The following is a 22,669-nucleotide window of genomic DNA, read 5'->3' on the forward strand; positions in this document are numbered from 1 at the left end:
GCCATCCTCCTGACATAAGGATTAGCGAGAGGCTGGAATCAGGAGCACAGTCAGAAAGGGAACCTAGGCACCATGACGCTGTGACAACTTTATTATTTGCTTATATTTATAGTAGAAAACAGTGAATATACACAAAGATTCAGAGAAAACAAAAATTACCTTACCTAGTATCTCCTCCCCCAAATACAAGACCATGCATTTAAGTTTTTCAGCACATTAACATGGCACTTAAAAACAAGTACTTCTAAAATTCACAAAGCTTTTCACTTACATTATAATCTTTTTTTAGATATCAAATATTATATGAAAACACGATTTTCAGTTGACTGCTTCACAATTAAAAAGCATCTATCTCCAGTTCTTGGATATTCATATTGCTTAGAATATTCACTCTTCTAACCACCCAACTAAGTATTTATATATATAAGTATTTATATATATATATATATATACATGATAATTTTTAAAGGAGAAATCCCTAGGAGGATACAGGACACAAAGTATTTTTGAGCCTTTGGATACATTTTACCGAATCGTCCTTCAAAGATTGCACCTGTTTATAGTCACATCAGTGAACAGCAAGGGAGTCTTATTTTTTTTTCATAGTTCTTGGCAACACAGCAAACCAGTTATTATTACTCACCAATCTTTATTATTGCAAATGTAAAAAGTGGAGGGGAATATCTTATTTTATTGTAGAACATAGAGTTTTACCCACATATGCACTGGGCACTTGCTTCTTCTCACATTTTTTTTTAAATATTCTGCTTCCTCTAGCACATTCCTAGGACACTTGCAACTCCCTTTCCTATATGCCCCCACCCCTGGAGACAAGCATGTGGAAAACACACATCTTTCCTAGGACATTTTTTTTTTCCTCCAAGAAAAGTGGTTATAAACTGCCAATGAAAAATCACCTTTTATCCTAGGCAGTCATATTTTAATGTCTTTGTAATAAAACAAAAAATTGGGCCATAGCCTTTAGGTTATGGAGGGTTTCGAACCATTCAGTGGAGCCTATCTGAGGAATGGTGGTGAGGAATAAACTTTTAGCTCTACTGGCATTTTCTTTGAGGTTCTTTAAGACCTGGTCCGTTGAAACTGCTTCTTTGGGCTCCTTCCACCAGTCATCATCTGTTGCCAGGGCAATAGTTTCACAGAAAATTCCATCCTCCTTGGCAAGAACCACCTCAGGAACAATCATCTTATTGAAAACATTTGTTTCCCCAGTGCAGAACATGAAGATTTTTGCTCGGGATCCTAAACGAGGTCCCTCAATCCTGACCCTGGTCTCCTTTGAGTGGCACTGTAGTCCTAGCTTCTTTGCAGTCTCTATGAGAACTTCTCTTGCTGGGCTATTGAAATATGGCACATTTCTTGGGCACAGGAATGGCTTCCTTCATAGAAGCACTGAGGTCTTGTGGTTGTGCTGTGGATGAACTGGTTGATGATGACAATATCACGGGGCTGATTCTCTTCCCTCAGGAATCCGCAAGCTGTGATCACTATGACGTACATACAGTCTTTCTCCTTCAAGGCCTAGAAGTTCGCCTGGTAGTTCACTTTGGAAGGCATGATGGTGTGTGCCTCCTGTGCCTTGTAAGGAGGACTCAATCAGCATGTTTTATCTTCCCCAAAATCGAAAAATGCAATGGCTTGCCAAATGGAGTATACACATATTTTTCACTTCTTCTAAAATTTATGGCTCATCCAGGCATGTATCACCAACTCACAGTGGCAGTGGTGGCGCCTGCAGCCATGTCTGCACAAGGCAAGACGCTGTCATGGGGAAGTACACAGGCCAGGAGTGAGCTGTGCCCAGTGCCAGGACAGCCAGGCTCCTCCTGGATGCAAGGATCTTAACCAGTAGGAGAAAAACATGAACCTCTCTACCTTTTTTTTTTTTTTAAATTTCAGGTGGAGGGGGGAAGGGTTATAAGTATAAGGAATTTTGTCATCACAAAATATAATACAAAATATAATAGGTAGAAACCAGTGTTTTTAAAAACAATTTTTGCATGAGAAAAAGATCACAAGAGTCTATGAAGTCTCCTCAGAAGCAAATGACACGATTCTCCCTCCAGTGTAGGACTACATGTGGCCTCAAGATATTTAAAAACAAATGAGTCACATTATTGAGTAAGAAGTCTCATTGATTACAATATTTTAATGCTCCAATGCATGTCATTTTGGGTTCTTCCTCTGCACCTACTGTCACATAATTATTTCACTGAAGTGTTTCTATTTGTTCTGTGACTTCAGGGAATGAGAATTAATGAAGTGGAAATGCCTTGATAGCAATGGTGAGCGAAGAGGTCAAATCAACTCCTCCTGGCTCTGTACTTTGCAGTCAAAGAAGAGTGGCCCCCTCATCAAAAAGCTCTACCAAAAAGATCTCATTCAACAGAGTGAAAATGCTCAGTAAATTTAGGATGTTAAGGCCAGAAAGAAATACAAATGCTGCTTTCATCAATTATATATACATGCCTTTTTATTTTAAATATTCAGAAGCACTAAAAAGACAATGATAGATTTAGCTAGAAAAAGCCCACTTTACAAGTCTATGTAGTTTTTGCCTAACATAACAATATTTAGGTTTGCTACATTTAAGCAATAAAACTGTATACTGACAAACTAGAATGTTAGATAAAAAGCTTATTTTGTAATGTCAGTATGTCTAAAATTTAGTACAAGAAATTCTTCATGATTTTCCTTAAGGTATAGTTGATAGAGATTTCATATTTTGTCTGTCAATTTTATTAGAAAAATGAAACCACCAGAAAATATTTTAGAAATATAAGATAATAGTTCGATAACTCTCAGGGAAAAAAAATGGATATAGTGAGATGCAAGTCCAACATATTTGCCTCTGACTTAACATTTTTCAGACTGAAGCATATTAGACATGAAAGGTAAAAAATTTCCTGAAAATAAGAGCAAGTTGGTCATCTCTTTCCAGCCTCATAGGTTAATGCACTCGTTTCAATGTATGCCATTTCATCACGCACTGAAGGTACAAAGACTCATGTATCAGATCCACTTCATCTCCTGGATTTTTTAACCGTTATTATTGAGTGGTATTTGGTCTGAGCCTTATTTGGTTTGACTGCAGACTTCATTTCAACCACTGTCTTTCTGTATTCATAAGCTTTGTTACCAAAAAACTCCAGGAACAAGTAAAATAAGTAAAAATTCTTTCGTTTTCTAAATATAAGCATATCTCTTACATTTTATTGATAGTTGAGAAACTGAATACATATGATTTTGAATTTTTAAAAAAAAGGAATTTAACACTTTCAGACAAAATTGAGACAGAAAGAATAGGAAACTACAAAAGTCATCCCAGCTAGAAAATCAATGTCAAGGACATGCGAATCTCATGATTCTCATTGTACACTTGTTTTCCTAAATTGAAAAGCAACAGCTTGTTTCTGACCCATGTCTGAATACTGTGTTGGTAAACTAATCTTCAGGGTAGGAAGGATGCCAAATGCTCTGTAACTTTCATGGTGTCTATTAATTTCTAATACTATGTCGAAGCCAACACAATTAGGTAGCTTATTGAAGGAATCTATAGGAATGAAGAGAATTCTTATTTTCTTCCTCAGAAGTCCACAAGGAGTTTGAAAACTCATCTAATAAATGAAGTGCCAAATTGACATAAAAATTCATTAATCCTGTCCCGCAGCAGCATGACTTCTCAGCTGACAGGCTTCTGGATACCTCTATCTTACCACTGAAAATTTTCACAGCGATCATAATTATCTTTGAAATTGTATTCAAAGTCACACAAAAGTAAGCCAGTGTTTTCTTGCTCATCATAATCAAAGGATGAAAATGTTTAATCTGTGATTCTGATTTTTAATCAAGAGGTCTAATATGTATAGGTGAAAGAAAGATACATAGGTATACATACATTAAGATTTGAAATTGTTTCATATCACAGATAGTTAAGTTCAGAGTTTAACTCAACCAAAGTCTGATACAACTGTCCCTGATGACTAGCTATCACACTAACACATGAATTATTTTCACCTGATTTTCCAAAACTTCTGAAATGATGTAGGACACTAATTTCATCCTGATATTTCACTGCTGTATTTTAGAATCTGGAATGTAGAAGGATGAATTTGTCACATTCCTGAGTAACTTATTTTGATGGTGTTTACAAAGGAAGCTGCAAATTCCCAGCAAGAGAGCAAAGCTTTCCCTGGGCACTGAAGGTGCTCCATGAATAATTAATCATCAAATGAAACTGCATCTGCTGCCAGGAGGTTCGCCACCAGGCATCAACTACTATCCTGTGATAACTTAAGAGTAAAAAAGCTGACTGACTTGAAATTGGGTAATTAATGAATCCTAGGAAATACCTTTAAATAAATTGGTCTTCTGCTGGAATAATTCATCAACAACAATAATCACAGAAATAAAGGAATGGAGAGAAATAATTTCTACAGCTTATTCAATGTTGAAGGAAATGGTGAAAATTCAAAGGTTTGTCATTCATGAGTATGTTGCCAAGGCTTCATCATTTTCTCAACTCCCTTAATAGTCTTTGGGCAGTTTTATTCTTTTTTACCCAACTGTAACATTCCACTGTGCTGTAGGAGTTTTGAGCATCTGTGTCTTCCTTAGACACCGAAAATTTCCACCTGATACCATTGTACTACTTGCAAGGAGGAAAAGAAAATTGTGATGTGTCATCAGCTTGTCTTTAAGTGATTTCACTTGAAAAATTCTCTTAGTGCATAACTTCCTCTGAATATAGTTATAAAACTTGAATAGTACATTACAACCTGGCAAATCTTAAAATATTCTAAATTAGGAAAGTAGGGAGATCCAATAAAGGATGTATCAGTGTGCCAGCCTGTGGGTAGGTTAAAGACGAGGAAGAAGACAAATACAGAAAAGGAAATTAGAAATTTTCTTCCTTGAATGAATTTCGCATTTTGGTATAAGATCTGTAGAAAAACCTTAGACATAGGAAGCCTGAAGTCAGATATGTATATCTATCATGTATGTTTTGGAAACAAAGTCAGATGTAATCTTGAAAGTATATTGAAGAAATCTGAAAACTATTTTCATCCTCTAAAACTTTTAATTATTTTGGGTTCTTTTACATATTTAATTAGGCATTTATTTGAAAGGCAGAGTGAGAGGAGAGGAGGAAGACAGAAAGCATGCCGGTTTTCAACACTGATTCACTTGACAAATAGCTTTAACAGCCAGGACAGGGCCAGGTTGAAGCTAGGAGCCAGAAATTTTACCCAGGACTCTTGCATCAGTAACAGTGGTCCATGTGCTACGGATACCATTGCACTAGCAGTGAGCTGAGTTATACAGAGCAAAGGCTTGAGTCTGCACCCTAATATGAGATACCAGCATTACAAATGGTGACTTACCTGACTGCAACACAATGTTGTCCCTTTCCTTAGCTCTTTGATAGGGAACTGCATGAATCACACCTCATTGTTTTGTTTCCAATTTCCTAATCAGATGGATTTTTAGTTATATTTAGTGAAAAAAAATAGAATCTGCATCTATCATCATTTAAAGCCACCATCTTTAATCATATGTTCTTGATCTCTTTTCAATACCTATTCTCCACCATTCTCTTCCATGCTTACATCTCTAAAGTGCATTTTTATGAGAGAGCAAAAGGACAATAACCCAGGCATTGTGATGATTATTTCCTCAAGCTTGCTACTTCACTCCTTATGCATTACAACTGATATATTCTTAGATTTTGCTTTTTTTGTCCATAGCCTGGGATAAGATAGACAGCAAAATTGAATGTGAAGTTTCTTGTCCCATTTTTAAGCTAATGACTGAATCATCTCATTTCTTAAAATGTCAAATTTAAACACTGTAAAAATCAGTGGGAAACCTGCTCTGTATTATGTCTTATGAGGTAAACCATTAACAAAGTCAGAGGGGTGAAAGAGAAAGCGCTGTGATGTGCAGTAATTTTCTTCACAGTTTGTAGATACATTTATCTGTCTTTATTCTCCCTTCTCCTTCATCATCTTTCCTTTTCTTCCTCCCCCTCATGGAACCTTAGAGTCTTAAAATTCAACTATTATTTTTTCTCAAGTTAAAGCTAGAAAATATCATCAAATTTAGAATATGTTTATGTGTAAGTATAATATATAAATGTAACACAGATTTCATGGTAATATAATATGTATATATTAGTTTCTACAGAGGCAAGTGTAAAGAAGACATGGTCTAGGCTTCACTTTTGAATGGAAAAAAATAATTCAGAAAATGCCATCATCTCATGGTGTCTTTCATCCAAATATTCATATTTACACCATTATAGGAGTGTTGGGTTGTTCTAACTTTCAAACTGTAGTTGTAACATGAATGGTTTGATATTTTGGAACAACTTTACACGTTTTATAATAAGAAAACCCCTCATGTACCTACTCAATATGACTCTATAGCAACTAAAGTAGCTCAGTATGTCGCTCCTAAAGGAAATAAAATTAGAAAAGCTATAACCTTAGAAGAGGATGAGCTATAGGCTTGTCTTATAAAGGGTAATCTCTTCTTCAATATCTGCTAGCAGTGTAAAATATTTCTCACAAAAAATATCTGTAAAAGACATAAAGAGCAGAAGTTGGAGTCAAGACTACTCCTGATAGACTATTTCCCTACAAAAACACAGGGGACACTATCCAGGAGAGAAGAGGACAGGGGCGCAAAGGGAAGAAGACCTATTACTGCAAGATGATAAAACAAAAAATAAGAGCAAAAATACAAAAAAATGTAAATGTGATTTTAAAAAATAAATATCTACAGAGGAGAGACACTAGAATTGGCATCACAAAATGCAAGATTGTTAAAGATTACCATGAATAATTATACAAGAAATGTGATAATCTAGAAGAACTTGCCTAATGCTAGATACATACATCATCTGGACTTTAAATAATAAAGAAACAGAATACCTAAACAGTCTAACAATGAATAGTAAGACTGAGTCAGTAATTTAAAATATCTCACTAAATAAAAGCACAGGAATGGGTATGTGGAACAGTGGTTAAGATGTTGCAACGTTTGCAACCCATATTGGAAAACCTAAGTCTGAGTCCCTGCACACTCTGGAAGGCAGAACGTGATGACTCAATTACTCGGGTTGCTGCCGACCAATTGGAGATCTGGATGGAGTTCCAGGCTCCTAGCTTTGGCCTTGCACATCCATTATTGTGAGCATATGAGGAGCAAACCAGCAGAGAGAAGATTGATATGTCTCTCTTTCTCTGTGTAAGTGTATGTATAGTATTCTGCCTTTCAAGCAAATTCAAAAAGAATGGCACAATACCAGATGACTACAGTATTGAGTTCTATCAAATACTTAAATATATAATACAAATTATTTTTAACTTAAGAAAAAACAATATTATGAAATTCTTCAAGCTTATTCTTGAGCCTGGCATTATCTTTGTACCACTTGACAAGAGTTAACAATCCAATTAAATCTGAAATCCAAGTTTGGGGATTAGGCCTAGCTGTTAAAACGTCAGGGAGATGTCCACATAATATATCAGAGTATCTGGATTGGAGTTCTGGCTCCACTCCTATTTTATATTTCCTGATATCTTGCATCCTAAGAGGCAGCAGGTGATGGCTTCCATAAACAGGTGCCTCTTACCCCAGTAGAAGGCACGGACCGCGTTCCCTGATCCTAGCTTCAGCATGTCCCAGTCCTAATTGTTGTAGGTGTTTATGTTTCTGTCTCTCTCACCTTCTCTGTTGGGGTCTTGGCTGTAGACCACCCACTCGGGCAATGTGGTATGGCAACAGCGTTATCAACAAACAGGCACTGGAAACGGTTATGGTGAACTCTGTCTATTAGCCTTAATACACAAGCATATATAAGGCAGGGCCGGGAAGAATAAGCCTAGGGGTAATGACAATATTTGTATTGGATATAAGTATCTATTACATATGATAAGCCTAACCAATTAATATAACTGTCATGTACATTTCCATGTAGCACTGTGTAGCCAAATACAACTTATGTAATTCCCATGCATCCTGGAGTTATTTATTGTAAGACTATCAGGAGATTACCACAAGATGGGTATGGGCAGGGGTAGGCAGGGGGAAGAGGTAACCAAGTTACTAGAAAGTATTCAAATTACCAGAAGAGGTTGAGGGGGAGGGAAATATCCAGAGGGCTCTGGGCTTCCTGTCAACTGCATGGGTCCACAGCGTATTCTACAAGCTGTAGAGAGAAAAGGGTCTCAAGGCTCAGGCTAAAAACAAGGGGGTCTCAAGTCTGTAGATGCACATCGAGACCACAATCCTGCTGCCCCTTGAATAGGCTAAGAGGCTAAGACCCTTCTGGCACTTGCTCACCTAAATTCCTCTGCCTTTTTTCCTCTCTCACTCTTTCAAAACAATTTTTGTTAAAACAAAATAAAAGCTGGATAGTTAAACATTTCCCAAAAGAGAGCATACAAATGCTCAACAGGCATATAATAAAATGCTCATCATCACTAAGCATCAGAAAAATACAAATCAAAATCTCACAGAGACATCATCTTATTCCCATTAGGTTGTTTATTATCACATAGATATAACAAATCCTGGTAAAAGTGTAGAAAAAACAACACAAGCATACTGTTAGTGTGAATGTAATTTGATACCACCATCATTAAAAACAGCATGGAGTTTCCTTAAAAAGTACACACACATACATGTATTCACATATATATGCAGACAGATAGCTCTCCAAGGGAAATGAAGTCGGAAAATATGTGCACACCCATATTTATTGCATCAGACAAGAAATTAGTTAAAAATAAGTACAAATCAATGAGTTAAAAACTAGTGTGGCACATATACAGAATGGAATACAGCTTATCCATAAAAAGCGCAAAATCTTGTCATGTGCAACAACACAGGATTAGAGGTCACTATCTTATGTGAAATAAGTCACATACACAAAGACAAGAACCACATTATCTCACCCACATGCGCAGCCTTAAAAAAGAGAAACTGTAGAATTAAAATACAATAGTTATTACCAGAGATTCTTCCAAGATGGAGGCAGTGGAGGGAGTGAGGATAGGTTGTTTAAGGGATTAGTTACACTTACAGTTAGAACAGTTCCAAGGCTCCACCATGTAGACAATGTTAATGTATTGTATATTTCTCTACTTATAAAGAAAATATGGTTTGAAATGGTTTTAGCACACAAAATATGTAAATGTTTGAGGACATAGATATAGTTACCTTTGTTGCTATACTATAAACACCCATCAAGAGAAAGTCTACAAACACAGAAAGTCACAGTAACTTCAACATTATCTCTAATTTTAACCTCAAACTGTGAATACTGTAATTATTTGCACTCTAATTAACCACATCACATGCCTATTATTTTGCAAAATTAAAAATCTTATTTTAATGCTGCATTTCAAGGTATGAAAAATTAAAAACACAGGTCAAAAACTTGAAGGGTAAATGAGATAGAAGAAAAAATTATCAAAGAAGTATTCAAAAGTAGTAAAATTGTTAGAAACTGAGATAACATTTAGACTATCCAGATGATCATTCATTTCCAGTTTGAGAGATAACAGATGTGAACTTTCAGGGAGGTAGACAAAGGTTTCTCTTCAATAATGCAAAATGCAGTCTTTTAAATATATTGTGAACAGTTACTAAATGAAGCCAGCATTAGAAATCTTTTTTTTAAGATTTATTTTTATGAAAATCAAAGTTACAGAGACAGGAGAGACAAAGTCAGAGAAATCCTGCAGCCTACCAGGCCAGCGAGGCCAAAGCCATATATAGCTGTCAGCAGCCACTTCCAACTGACTTCCTGGCCAAATCAGCCACATCAGAAAAGAGCAGAATCAGAAGTGAGGCTGTTGGGACAGGGACCAGTACCCAAACACAATGTCAGCATTATAGAGGGTAATGTGTGCCACAGTGCTAGTCCCAGCACTAAAAGCACAAAAGAACCTGTTCAAACTAATCAGAATTTAATCTTCCTTTCTAAGAAGTAGATCTTTAGGTATTGATGTATCAGGGTGCATTTGTGCGCAAGTTAGTCTAGAAAGGACAAAGGTAAGAAAAGAAAAATAAATAAAAACTGTAATGGTCTTGGGAAAGGTTGCCAATGACTAATTCCACATTTACAATTATTAATCTCTGCAACAGCCCAAAAGTCATGTTCTGCAGATGAAGTTTAGAATGCCTTCAATAGTTCTATTTGGAATAACTCTTCCTAAATTTTGAGAGTTAGCCCCAGAAATAGGTGTGGAAAAATCAAGGTTCAAGCCTACATAAATCGCTTCATTTGAAGCCTGCCAGATATTAGCAGTCAGAGTTTGGGGTTCCCTGTTCTTTGTCAAATCTTACTGTTTTGATTTCTCCTCTGCAATTTCTTTCTGCATTTCATTCTCTGTTCCAGTCTTTGCAATCCCTTTGTGTTTTCCTTTTTCTCTCTTTTTGTATCAGAGTCTATAAGTGTCTATTCATATTTCTTCTTTTCATCCTCTTCATTTCCATTTTTTCCTCTGCTTAATTCCATAATTCTCAGAACTAAGAGAATTCAATAACACTAGCTCTGTCCCTAAATGGTAAGTTTCGATATTTTATTACAAAATGAAATTGAGAGCTGCCTAATGATCCCATGAGAAGATTCTCCTAATTTAACTTAACCTCTAAACAACATTTGAGAGGCAATTTCATAGGCCCACAGTGCTGTGGGTACTGCAAATCCACCGGTGCAAGGGCAGTTTCAAGCAATATGCATTTTGGTTCCTTCTTCTTGCTTTTAGCACAGCTGTGGGGTATTGCAGACATTTGCTCGTGGTACTGCTGGCTTCTCACTTTCACTTTTATTAAAAAACTAACAAGGAGCATTAAGCAGCTCTCTGTTTAATTTACCATAGAAAAGCAATAGTTTCTAGCAGCCCACTGGTGGAGGGATATTTAAATGCAAAATGCACAGCTGCACCAAATGTATGCACCAGAATGAAATGGGTTTCTTAATATGACAGGTTAATACCATGGATTTTTATTTCATTTGCCATTGAAACAGCTAATCAGAGAACTGGACTGGTAGAAACAGAGGTAAAGTTGGATAGCTGTTGAGAGACAAAGGATGCAACTTGTCACAAGCCCATAGCTTCCACAGCTTTAATATCATGCTAAGGTAGGGGCTACAGAACTGACCACAAGTTACACCAAGAGGTTTGGCCAGCCCAACTCATCTGGAACTTAGCTAGAATCTTTTTAGACATTTCTGGAAAGAGATGTTAAGTAAACCAAGGTTCCACCCAGCCTCATGCTAAGATTTGCCTTCTCCTACCTGATGAAGGTCAAATTAAATGAAGGCAAAAGCCAACAAAGATCATGGAGTGAATCTTGAGACATTAAATGTTTGAGCACTTGACTCTTCCTTGGCTCTGAGTAAATGAATATAGAGTAGGATGAATCACTACAGTAAACAGAATGCTGTAAGCACAGATTTCATGAAGACTCTGTACCAGCCAAGGTCCTGTGTCAGACCACCAGCTCACCCACGCCTGTTTAGGGAAAAACTGTCCTTAATTATGTTGTTAACAGTGGCAATGCACAGCCAATCTTGCCTCTTCAGGCCAGATTTCCAAAATATGTCTCTTTTTTATCTTTAGCTCATAAAATGTCCTTATTTTGAAAAAAAAAAAAGAAAATTTTGATGGGTTTTGATAAGATGCATAAAAAAAAAAAAACAGAAAACTTTCAGATATCTGCCCTGACTTCTGTTTGTTGTCTATGTCACATTCTATAATAAACCCTTTGTAAAACATGAACTTTAAAATTTTGTTTACTACAGCAGTGAAAAAAGTTGGACTCAGTATGATCTAACCACCTACAGGAAAGTCAAAATGGCAGGTTGGGCTAGCAGAGTTGCAGGGTGCGAGTTGGATCATGCCAGGCAATCTAGAGTTTATTAATGAGTCTTTATTAACCAAGCTGGGTGATAAGAGGGCCCACTAGAAATGACAAATCACAAGTCCATATAGCAATCCTATCAATCAAAACCCCAAGAGGAACAAATCATCATGACCCTCAAGTCCATCCCTTAAACCGGAAACCTATGTTCCAACTTCCCCAGAATCATAAGTTATCCTAAGAGACATACAGTGAGCAACCTGGGCACACATACAAAGCTGCAGACATTCACCTTTTCCTGACTTCTCAGCCCATACTCCATTACTGCTAGGTGTCACCTCTCCTGGAACTCTCAAAAGTACACACATTAGAAATACAAAGCATCTTAACATTAACATTTTCTTAACATCTTCACTGTTCTGCACCAGCAGTGAACAGATCGCGAGGAATACACACATACAGGGGCCATGTTCAGGGACTACAGAATCTGTCCTAACCAAGAGTCAAGAGTGCCAAAGCGAGGGAAGCACAACAACCAAGAGAGTGAGTTCCTCCCTAACAAGGGCCTTTATACGGGCTTGTGAGGTATTGGTTTCACAACAGTACAATACCACCCCTTCCAACGTTCCCAGTGATGACAGGTGGGTATCACCAGTGGGCAGAAGGGAACACCTAGGTGATTGGGGAGAGTGGCTTCCAAGCTCATGACCCTGAACTGGCTGCCTACCTCACTACATTAGATACAATATCTTTACTCCCACAATCTAACTATGAGCTCAGAACACATTAAGCAGTCAAAATCCACAGGTTCCTTCTTGTTCCTGGAAGAAGCAAAGACTTGGCTTGGGTTTTCATTGGTGATCAAGCACTATCCAATACATGATCCTTTGAAGACTAAGAGAAGTGTTGGCTTTGTCAAATGAACAGACACAAGCACAAAACCTCAAGTGAATATGGCAAACATATTCCAAGAAACACAACAAGGTGAATCTCAAAAAGTATTTCCAGTAAAATAGCTACATACCTAACCTGATACATAATTAAAAATTACTTACAACAAATATGTTCACAACCTTCAAGAGCACAATGAATACGGATTTCCACATACAAAAAAAAAAAAAAACAGAAAAACAATAAAATGCAAATTGTGTAACTTATAATAAACAACTAACTGAATTAAAAGCTCACCACAAAGGTTTAATGACAGATTTTACAAAGCAAATTGACGCTAGGTCACTAGAACTTATTCAATCAAAGGAATGAAAAAGGAAGAATGGAGGAAGTTCAAGAACTTTCACTATCTATCAAGCAGACTCATGGCTACATAATTAACATCTGAGAAGCAGAGAGAAAAAGGACCAAAGGATTTATTCAGAGAAATGATTGCTGAAAATTTCTAAGTATGCTGATGATTTGGAAGAAACGAAAATGATGCAACCACTATCAGAAAACAATGTGGAAGTTCTCCAAACTATTTTTAAAAGCCACCATATTAAGCAGCAAACCCACTTTTGGATATTAAGCTACCCAAATCATGATCAAATATTATCCCTAGCTTTTTAATTGTAGCATTATTTATAAAATGCACACTGTGGAAAGAATTCTAATGGCCATCAACAGGTGAATTGATTTAGAAAATATGAAGTATTTGAGGTATCCTGAAAAAGATTAAGAGAAGTGTATTACGGAAAGCCTATTTATGAGTTCAAATTTTTTTGCACCAGAAATAAAGTATAACATTTTTTTAAGCAGGTTTGGATAGTATATATTCTGAGGCACTGAAAAAATAAAGCATCGGTTTGAAAGGATCCTATAGCATGGCAACATGAATTCTACCAAAGTTTAGCAAAGAATAAATGTCAAATTCAGGGTAAAGCATGGTGTAAAACTGTAAATCACTCATATTTTAGGAAAAATCTGTGGTGGCAGTGTCTCAAACAAATGAGCTGATTCCAAATAATAATTACTCCAGCTCCACAAATGTGTGTCTGCCTCTCTGTGAGCTTTCTTCCAGTGCTGAAACTGAAGTCTGAGAATAGGTTCCCCCTTTTGCATAGGGTAAAAACAAGGTGCATAATTAAGCTATATAATTTCTTTTCTCATAATTATGCCTCTCTTCATGGATTGCCGGCTCCTCAGTTTTCAGTGCCCGACTCTGAAAGAAGTGCCTTGATTTCATAGGCTAAAATGATCTTTAAAACTTTTCTAAAGTGGATTTCAGTGGCTCTACACAACAGAAAAGCTCCAGCTAGAGAAAGTCAATGGGATAAAGTAAGTGTATTAGTAGAAGTCAAAATTGTAAGGACAAAAAATGTTCAGTTTGTCAAAGTGGAGAGATGACTAATACTTGGTTGCTGTCACTTCAGGGTATGTATTTTTGCTGTTTTCATATTTTCTCAGGCAGGTCCACACTTTAATAGGAAAATATCTGTGAGGAGAATATAAATACCTACAAAAAGAGTCAGAATTTATAAACTTGTAAAGTGATTCCTTTATGTTCTAGGGATGAAATTTTTTTTTTTTTTAGTCAATACTGGTTAGAAAAGTCACCAATAATGACAAAGGGAACATTTTTCTATATGTTTTTATGAGATTAAACTGAAACTTCTAAAGAATAAACAGAAAAAATAGTGTACTTTGCATTATACCATGTTTAAACTATTATTCACAAATACCATTCTAAGTCTTACTTTAAAAGTAGTGTGATTATAGATGAGTTCATTTTTATTTGAGCTTTGTTCGTGTTATTTTAACTCCTAACCATAATTTCTCCCTTCTCCTTTCCCTCCTCTTCACATCTTTTCACTCTTAGTGTTGGGGATTTTTCTAAGCATTCATCTGTGTCCATGTGTATGCTGGGACTTCTCTGGGGTGATCCATTCTCTACTCTAAAACTCTGGCATGACTGTAGCTATTGCTATATGCTGTGCACTAACTTGCACCAACCTGCAGGATCAAGAATGCCTTGCCTGCTCCTCTACTTCAGGGTAGTGAATGTCAATCCACAACCCCTGGAATAAACAGTATTTACCTTTTGTGACCTGAGTAAGGACTCCATCATGTCATGAACTCTAGCTCTGACTAGTACTACTATATCCTTCAGTTAGCAGAACATAGACCCAGAAGTGACAATCAGCAAAATCTATATTCTCCACTATGGGACTAGAATAAGGTCCCCTAAATGTCTCTCAGAGCCTGGAGTTGGACTATTAGTGCTCTAACCACAGCATTATTCATACCCATAGAGCAGGAACCAGCAAATGCCTTCTCCACATCTGATTTGACTCACAATATCACTCACTCTTGTTGAGACAACGGGATAATTCCATCCATAACCCTCAACAGCAGAAATGTGTCTACAGCCATCAAAAGTCCTAGTGTTATTAATGTCTAATTCTCTGAGGACTAAAAGCATACATCTTTTTGAAGCACTTCGGAGTCACATTATTACCTCTAAAAAGAGTTGTGTATCAAACAACTATGGCTCTTTTATGCACTGCAGATGCTGACTACTACTGAAGAAAAAACTAACAGGTTGCATTTCTGAACTTACCACGAACCCCAGGCAAAGCAACAACACAAATGATACCTTCTATGGTTAATAAAAATAATAGTAATAATAATAGTAAACTATTTGCCAGAGGTGACCCAGTTAGAAAGGCTATCATAGGATATCAGTAAACAATAAACATTGCCAAGGATATGTAATAAAAGGTACAGTATTCCGTGGTTGGTACAGATGTAAACTAGTGCAACCATTATAGAAGACAGTATGAAGATTAACCAGAAATGTGTAAACAGAACTCCCAAGGCAGTTACAGGCAGGACCTGAAATTCAATACATTTGTAGTAGACTAATTTTTAAGCTGATCAATTTTTATGGGACATGAATGTTGAGCCTTTTTTAGAGACAAGACACTTGAATCATTAGGGTTCAGCTGCAGTTCAGAACCTGGAATAGGTTGAAAGAACAAAACAGGATCTCTGCAGATAACACGTGATGTCCTAATATGCACAGTAAAAAGAAAGAGCACAGAAGTGCTGATTAGACTTGATGGGCAGCCTTTGTACAGAAGAATCAGTGTAAATTCCTGCTAGAGTTTTAAAAAGCCCAGGCTTCTCAAATAAGATTTCTCAGTTGAGCACAAACAGAACGCAGAAGGAATGAACTGGGGCAGAATAATAACTCACCTTCATTTCCAATACACCAGAGCCTGTGTTCACCTTGAGTTCCTTGGGAAGGTAGTGAAACTGACTTAATTGGGATTGAACCCATGAGACCACGGGAGCCATTAATAGTATCTTTCTGGTGTTTTTGTCTTTTTTATTATTACTTGGATATTGTTTTCATTTTTAAAACTAAATTAATTTATTATTAATATGTATGTAAAGGCTATAGTTATTGAAGGTAAGGGAGACACACACACACACACACACACACACACACACACACACACACACACACACACATCCCACAACGACAGAGAGAGACAGAGAGAAAGAGAGATCCTGCCCTTGCTGATTTACTCCCTAGATGGGAGCAATGGCCAGGGCTGAGCCAGGCCAAAGCGAGTTTTGCTGCTCTTCTCAACCAGTTGGCATGTTGCTGGATTGGAAGCAGAGCAGTTAAGACAGGGACTGGTGTTGTAAGGTGTCAGCATGACAAGCAGTAGCTTTACCAGCCACTTCACAACATTAGCCCCTGCCTTCTGTCTTTTAATAATTTAACCCATTATGTCCCATGTTTTCAATTGTAAAGATCTCACAATTACACAAAATGTGTCATAGAGTTGCCATAAATATCATATTCATTGCTCAACTTAAGTTACATAAATGTCCATTATATAGAACAATGGAACAGGATTAAAACAACTGCTCAATTTCTAACTTTGAATTTTTTCATTTGTAATTATTTTTATATACATAAAGAAAATACCAATGAAAAGCAAAAACATAATAAAAACTGGGAACACTGCACTACAACAATTGCTGTTAAAATTAATGTGAGGAGTGGCATGGTGCGATGGCGCAATACCTAAATCCTCACCGTGCAAACTCCAGGATTCCATACAGACACTGGTTCATGTCCTGGCTGTTCTCCCCATCCAGCTCCCTGCTTATGTCCTGGGAAGGCCCAAAACCTTGAGACCCTGCACTGGCACAGATTATCTTAAAGAATCTCCTGGTTCCTGGCTACAGATAGGCTTAACTCCAGACATTGTGGCTGTTCGGGGAGGGAACAAATGGATGGAGGATCTTTGTCTCTGCTTCTCTCCATAAATCAAATCTGCCTTTCCAACAAAAACAAGTAACTTTAAAAAAAAAAATACTACTGTGAGAAAATAGATCAATGACTGGGTAATCAGGTAAGGTTTCCTTTAGAATGTGGAAATAGCATTCTCACTACTAAATATGGAGTTTTATCATGAAAATAGCAAGGAGGCAGTGAATCTAAGTTTTTAATCTCATAGCTTATCACAAGAATGGAAAGAAGTTACTGATCACACCCGTGTGATGGCTTTTTGTTTTAACCAAGTTAGATAGAATTATAATCCTGGTCCTTTGATTGGTTTTGTTTCCACCCTCTAAATGACAGTTTCTGGTTTTCATTTGTTTTTTTTTTTAGTTTTGTTTTTTAATTCTAAAAAAATTTTGCTTGACAAACTCCACTTCTAGCAATTTTCAAATCTTTCCTCTCCTGGAAACCCTCCTTGTTGATACAGCAAAATGTATCAGACAGAAGTAAATGTTGCTTTACTCAATGATTTGTACGATTAGAAATTATTTCATTGTGACAAAATGGGTCATTTTCATCTTTTGTGCCATTTCTTTATAACAACATAATTGGCTCCTTGATAAGCTCTGGAATTCTGTAAACATTGACTTCAAATTGAAACTTCCTTTTACATAATTTCAGAAAGAAGGGGACTCATGGAGTAGGAACTTCTATAACCTAGCCTCCAAAACCTCTACATAATCCAGAAAGTGCTATAATAAGAGGCAATGAATGTTTGTTCACTTAATCAAGAGTAAACTACATTTAATCAAAATATATTGACAAAGAAGAAACATGGTCATGCTACAAGTTCTCTCTAGAGTTGCCATTGTGACCACTTAAGGAAGGAGGGAAAGAAGGAAGGAAGGAAGGAAGGAAAGAAGGAAGGAAGGAAGGAAGGAAGGAAGGAAGGAAGGAAGGAAGGAAGGAAGGAAGGAAGGAAGGAAAGAAGGAAGGAAGGAAGGAAGGAAAAGGGAATGAGAGGGTTTATACGTCCAGATCTTCTGTCTCAGCAAACATAATTAGAAACCAACATCAAAAACAACACATCAGTAACGGCTCTAGGTTTGTGGAAAACTGGTAGAATTGGAGTTTTAGCTAGGATGGTGGAACAGCTATGTCCACGAAGCTTTTCAAATATATGTTAACTACACCAGAAAAACATGTTCAAACTTCCAGTATCTAATCATGTACATCTTGTATGTTATGTTTAAATTTGTCTAAATCTTTACCAACAGAAAACATATCTGATCTCAGAAAATGTTTGCTTACATATCATATTTCAAGTATGTCAATGTTGTAGACACATTATCTCACTTGGTTTTATCTTCCACATAGCACTTAGAATCAGAAATCTTACAGATATAATTGTTTAACCTAACCATCTTCCTCCCCTACCTTATTAGCTCAATGACGTTAATGTAGATGTCTACTTTATGGATCACTGGCTTATTAGATCTAGTATTATAGGCTTAAAATACTGCATAGAAAACAATAGATGCTTAAATGTTACCAAACCTTAAAATAATAATAGAAAAATATATAAATCTGATTCACATAAAATCTATACCCTCTGGCCCATCATCATGGCTTGGTGGGTAAGGCCTGGTCTGCATCCCATATGGGTGGCAGTGTGAGTGAAGCACCTGCCAATATACCCAGAAAAGCAACACAAGATGGCTCAAGTGCTTGGCTCCTGGCTCTTTGCTCATGGCTCCACTCTGGCCAAGCTCCTAGTTGTAACTCTTTGACGAGTAAATCAGCAGGTGAAAGATCTCTCCCTCTCTCTAACAATTCTGACTTTCAAACAAATGCAACTTAAAACAAGCTCTATCTTCACGAATCGTAGCCTTGTTTTTTGTGTCTATCCCAGAAATCATTATATTTAAGGGATTCACTGAGCTATTCGGGTTTAAATAAAAAAAAATTCACTGTGTGTTGTTATCCTCTTTTGTGACCGTTTTATCACTTTGTATTTTCTCTAACTACACCACATTTTTGTTACTTTAAATTTTTTCATTAACTTTATTATATATTCCTTATGGCCATTAATGTAGAAATTAAAACAATGAGTCAAAAGTCTGCGGAAAAATAAAATTTAAGATGTTTGCTTTGCTGGGAAAAAAGGAAATTCATGCAGTTTATTCACAATACAAATCTTCCATTAACCTTTTGAAGAACTCTAATATCTATTACAAATGAGTACATTTACAATTTTCAGGGTTAATGTTGTAATTTGCAATAAGGTTTCTTTATCTTCAGCAACACTCTACTTTCATTAAAAGTACCCATAACTTCTGTACTCTTATCACGTAATTTTATTACTTACTCTATTGTGTGCTTGGGTTTTTATTGTCTATTTTGCAGTAATTTTGAAGGTGAATTTTCTTAGATTTAAAACTCTTATTAGCAATTACTTTTTCAAAAGTAAAAAAAACACATAATTCAACTTTCCTTGACTCTGTGGTTTTGGTGAAAATTTGACTACTAATTTATATCACTGTTTCAATTATACGTGCACACCTGTGTTTGATTACCTATTCTTGTTGTCTTAAGGTATTTTAATTTCTTTTGTCTTTTTGCAATTTTATTTTGACCTTAGCTATGATAATTTTATTTTTCTTAGTATTTATATTAATTTCTCAATCTTTGATTTTTATGTCTCCATTGTTTCTGGGATGTTTATAAAATTTGTCTACTTTATATATTTATTTTTATTCTCTAATTTCTTCTGAGGTCTCCAATTATGGAAATTGTATTATATTCTGATATCTCTTTTACTATGTTCTTCATTTATATTCTGTTTTATCCTTTCACCTCTGTCTAAAAAGTTTCTTCTGATTTACTTTCCCTTTTACTAATTTTGCTTTCTGTTGGATTTAATCCATTTTAAAAGTCCATCTTCCTTGACTATTAATTCTATGTTTTATAGAATTACTGTATTCTAAATTTTTCATTTGATTCCACTTCATATTAAATCTCATTTTCCTATAAGAATGCTTTATCTTTTAATTAATTTCATATACAAATTCGTTTCATAGACTCATAATCATTATAAACTGGTCTGAAATCAATGCCTGCATCTCACTTTAATTCTCTTATAAGTTTTCATTCACTTCTTTCTTCTTGCAGTGTTATTTTTTGTTATTCAATTAGATGCAAGATCTGTACATTTTTTTAGCACAAATTATTTGAGTCTATATTCTTTACTCTTCCTCTACAGATAATTTACTTTTGTTTCTGGATGATAGGGTGAGCTGATTTAAACATGGGTTTTGTTTTGTGAACTCTGATTCACTCTTGTAAGAACCCAGAAAATTACAAGTCTGAGATGCTGTCTCGGGGTATTCATAGGGAACATCCACTAATTGGAAGACTCATAGCTTTAATCTTCATCCTCATATTCCCCCAAGGATCAAAACATATTTAAAAACACAAAACAAACAAAATAATGAATAAAAACCACAGTCTTCTGTCCAGTATTTCTATTTTCTTCAGTTGAAATGGCATATATAAATTGATTTGTAGCATCATTGTTGCAACAGTTCCATCTACCAACTATTCACTTGTATAAGTCTCAAACTAGAACTTTCAAAAAAGGAATACCAATCTAATCCAACTGACTATTTAGAATGAATAACAGCTATATATTTCAGTTAGTTTTTTTTTGCAATTTTGTGTGTACATATTTGAAGAAAAGCAAATTCAGCTTGTGTGACCTTTCTAAAAAGAAAAGTGTTCTCCCTTAAAAAATATGTCTAATTGCAATATATGGATAAAATAACTAGATGAATACAAAGCACATATCATGCATATTCAGTAGTCTGTGACAGTTAGACTTTCCTGGATCTTACCTAGTTTCCCAGCACTGGTCAAATGCTAATTGTGCCTATATCTTTACGAACATCATTCACATTTTGGGCAGCCTCTGTTTGGCACTGCACTGTCAGCAGCACCAACTTCCACGTAGGCGATGGTTAGTGTCCTAGCCACTCCCCGTCCAGCCCAGTTCCCTGGTAATGTGCCTGGGAAAACACCTGAGGGCGCCCCAGGTGCCTGGCCACTGCATCCATGTGAGAGAGCTGGAAGAAAACCCTTGCTCCTGGGACCTGCCATCGCCTGCTTCCAGCCATTTGGCGCAATGGGCCACCAGCTGAGATTTATCTCTCTCATTCTCTTTCTCTCCCCTGCCCCAACCTTTCTTATAAGTTTTTAAAAAACTTATAAAAAACTTTTTAAAAATCTGTGATGCTATTTAATATGTGCAGCCTGCCTGTACAGTTTACTGTAAGGAAAAAAAAAATCCTGTCAACAAACTGTTACTGAGAATCTTTTTCTTAATTAAAATTGAAATAAATACTGTTTGGAAAAGAGCTGAAGATAATCTGTCTATAAAAGTATGAGTAGCAGCAACGAGTTTGAGAGGGCAAGCAAGGAGGATGTATTTCCAAAACATTTTACTACTTTAAAACTTTCTTTCATGTTGGTGCTGCTGTCTCCCCCTTGCCTTTACATGCTACATATGAAGCGTGGCTAAAACATCTCATTGACTGGCCAAGTCCATTACAGCTAGAATATCCGAAGGAAAAAACAGACACATTTAACTTCGTCTAATTTGGTAAGAAACAAAAATTATGCTCCTCTCTTTTTTGGTTATTTTTTAATTCCTTTTTGGCACACAAAAATATCATGTGGGTAGGAAGCCACTGTAGAAAGTTGTGTTCTGCATCTTTTAAATGAGCATTGCACTCGGGAAAGAGCAGCGTGCTTTATTTTAACTAAGGCAATGACAGAAAGCTTCTGGTTGAATCATGGATAGAGTGAAAGAGAGAAGGAGAAAAATGAGCCAGACGGTGACACAGTGCTGAATGCACAGATAACAAGGGAGTGGTTTCCTTGGCAACAACAGCACTTGGAAAGCTTCAGACAAGAGTATAACTGGGTACAAAGTATCTGATTAAAATTTATTGCAGGAAAAGAAAATTGTGCAATTTTAAGGCAGCAGAATATGCACTGTAAATCTGAATGTGACTGCTGAAAATGTATAAATAGAATTTTTTCTGATTAGGACTTTTTTTTTTATTTTAGCAGTTATCAGCATTTGGGAGTTCATGTCAATACAGTAGGAAGAACATCTGAAGTATTCAAAGGGCATTTATGCTTGATTCATTATTTCAGAATCAAAAATCCCTTGACAGAAGCAGCAAAATGTAGATTTAGCAGGAAAACTTGAGATGCCTATTTGCGGGGGGGGGGTGTCCTTAAGTTTCATTTCTTCAGATAAAGCATAATATTTAGTCTTTTTGACTTTCAAGTGACAAAAACAAGGATACTATGGATCATTTTTATCTGTTTTATGTAATCCAAACCTATTCTGTTTTCAAAGATAAAATCTATTATAAACATAAGCTTTTTATATATAATCAGAGGCTACTGATTACACTGATGGACATATAATACTCCACAAAATAATGACAGTTTGGTATTCTATCCTTT

The 22,669-nt window shown here is 36.2% G+C and overlaps 1 pseudogene; it reads right to left on the reverse strand.

Moving 5' to 3' along the window:
* Positions 1 to 940: 940 nt before the first annotated feature.
* The window catches only part of LOC121150805, an 86,237-nt pseudogene continuing 64,508 nt past the window's right edge, over positions 941 to 22,669 (reverse strand).

The sequence above is a fragment of the Ochotona curzoniae genome, unplaced genomic scaffold, assembly GCF_017591425.1.
Source record: "Ochotona curzoniae isolate NIBS_2020 unplaced genomic scaffold, NIBS_Ocur_1.0 contig_2210, whole genome shotgun sequence".
Taxonomy (NCBI): Eukaryota; Metazoa; Chordata; class Mammalia; order Lagomorpha; family Ochotonidae; genus Ochotona; species Ochotona curzoniae.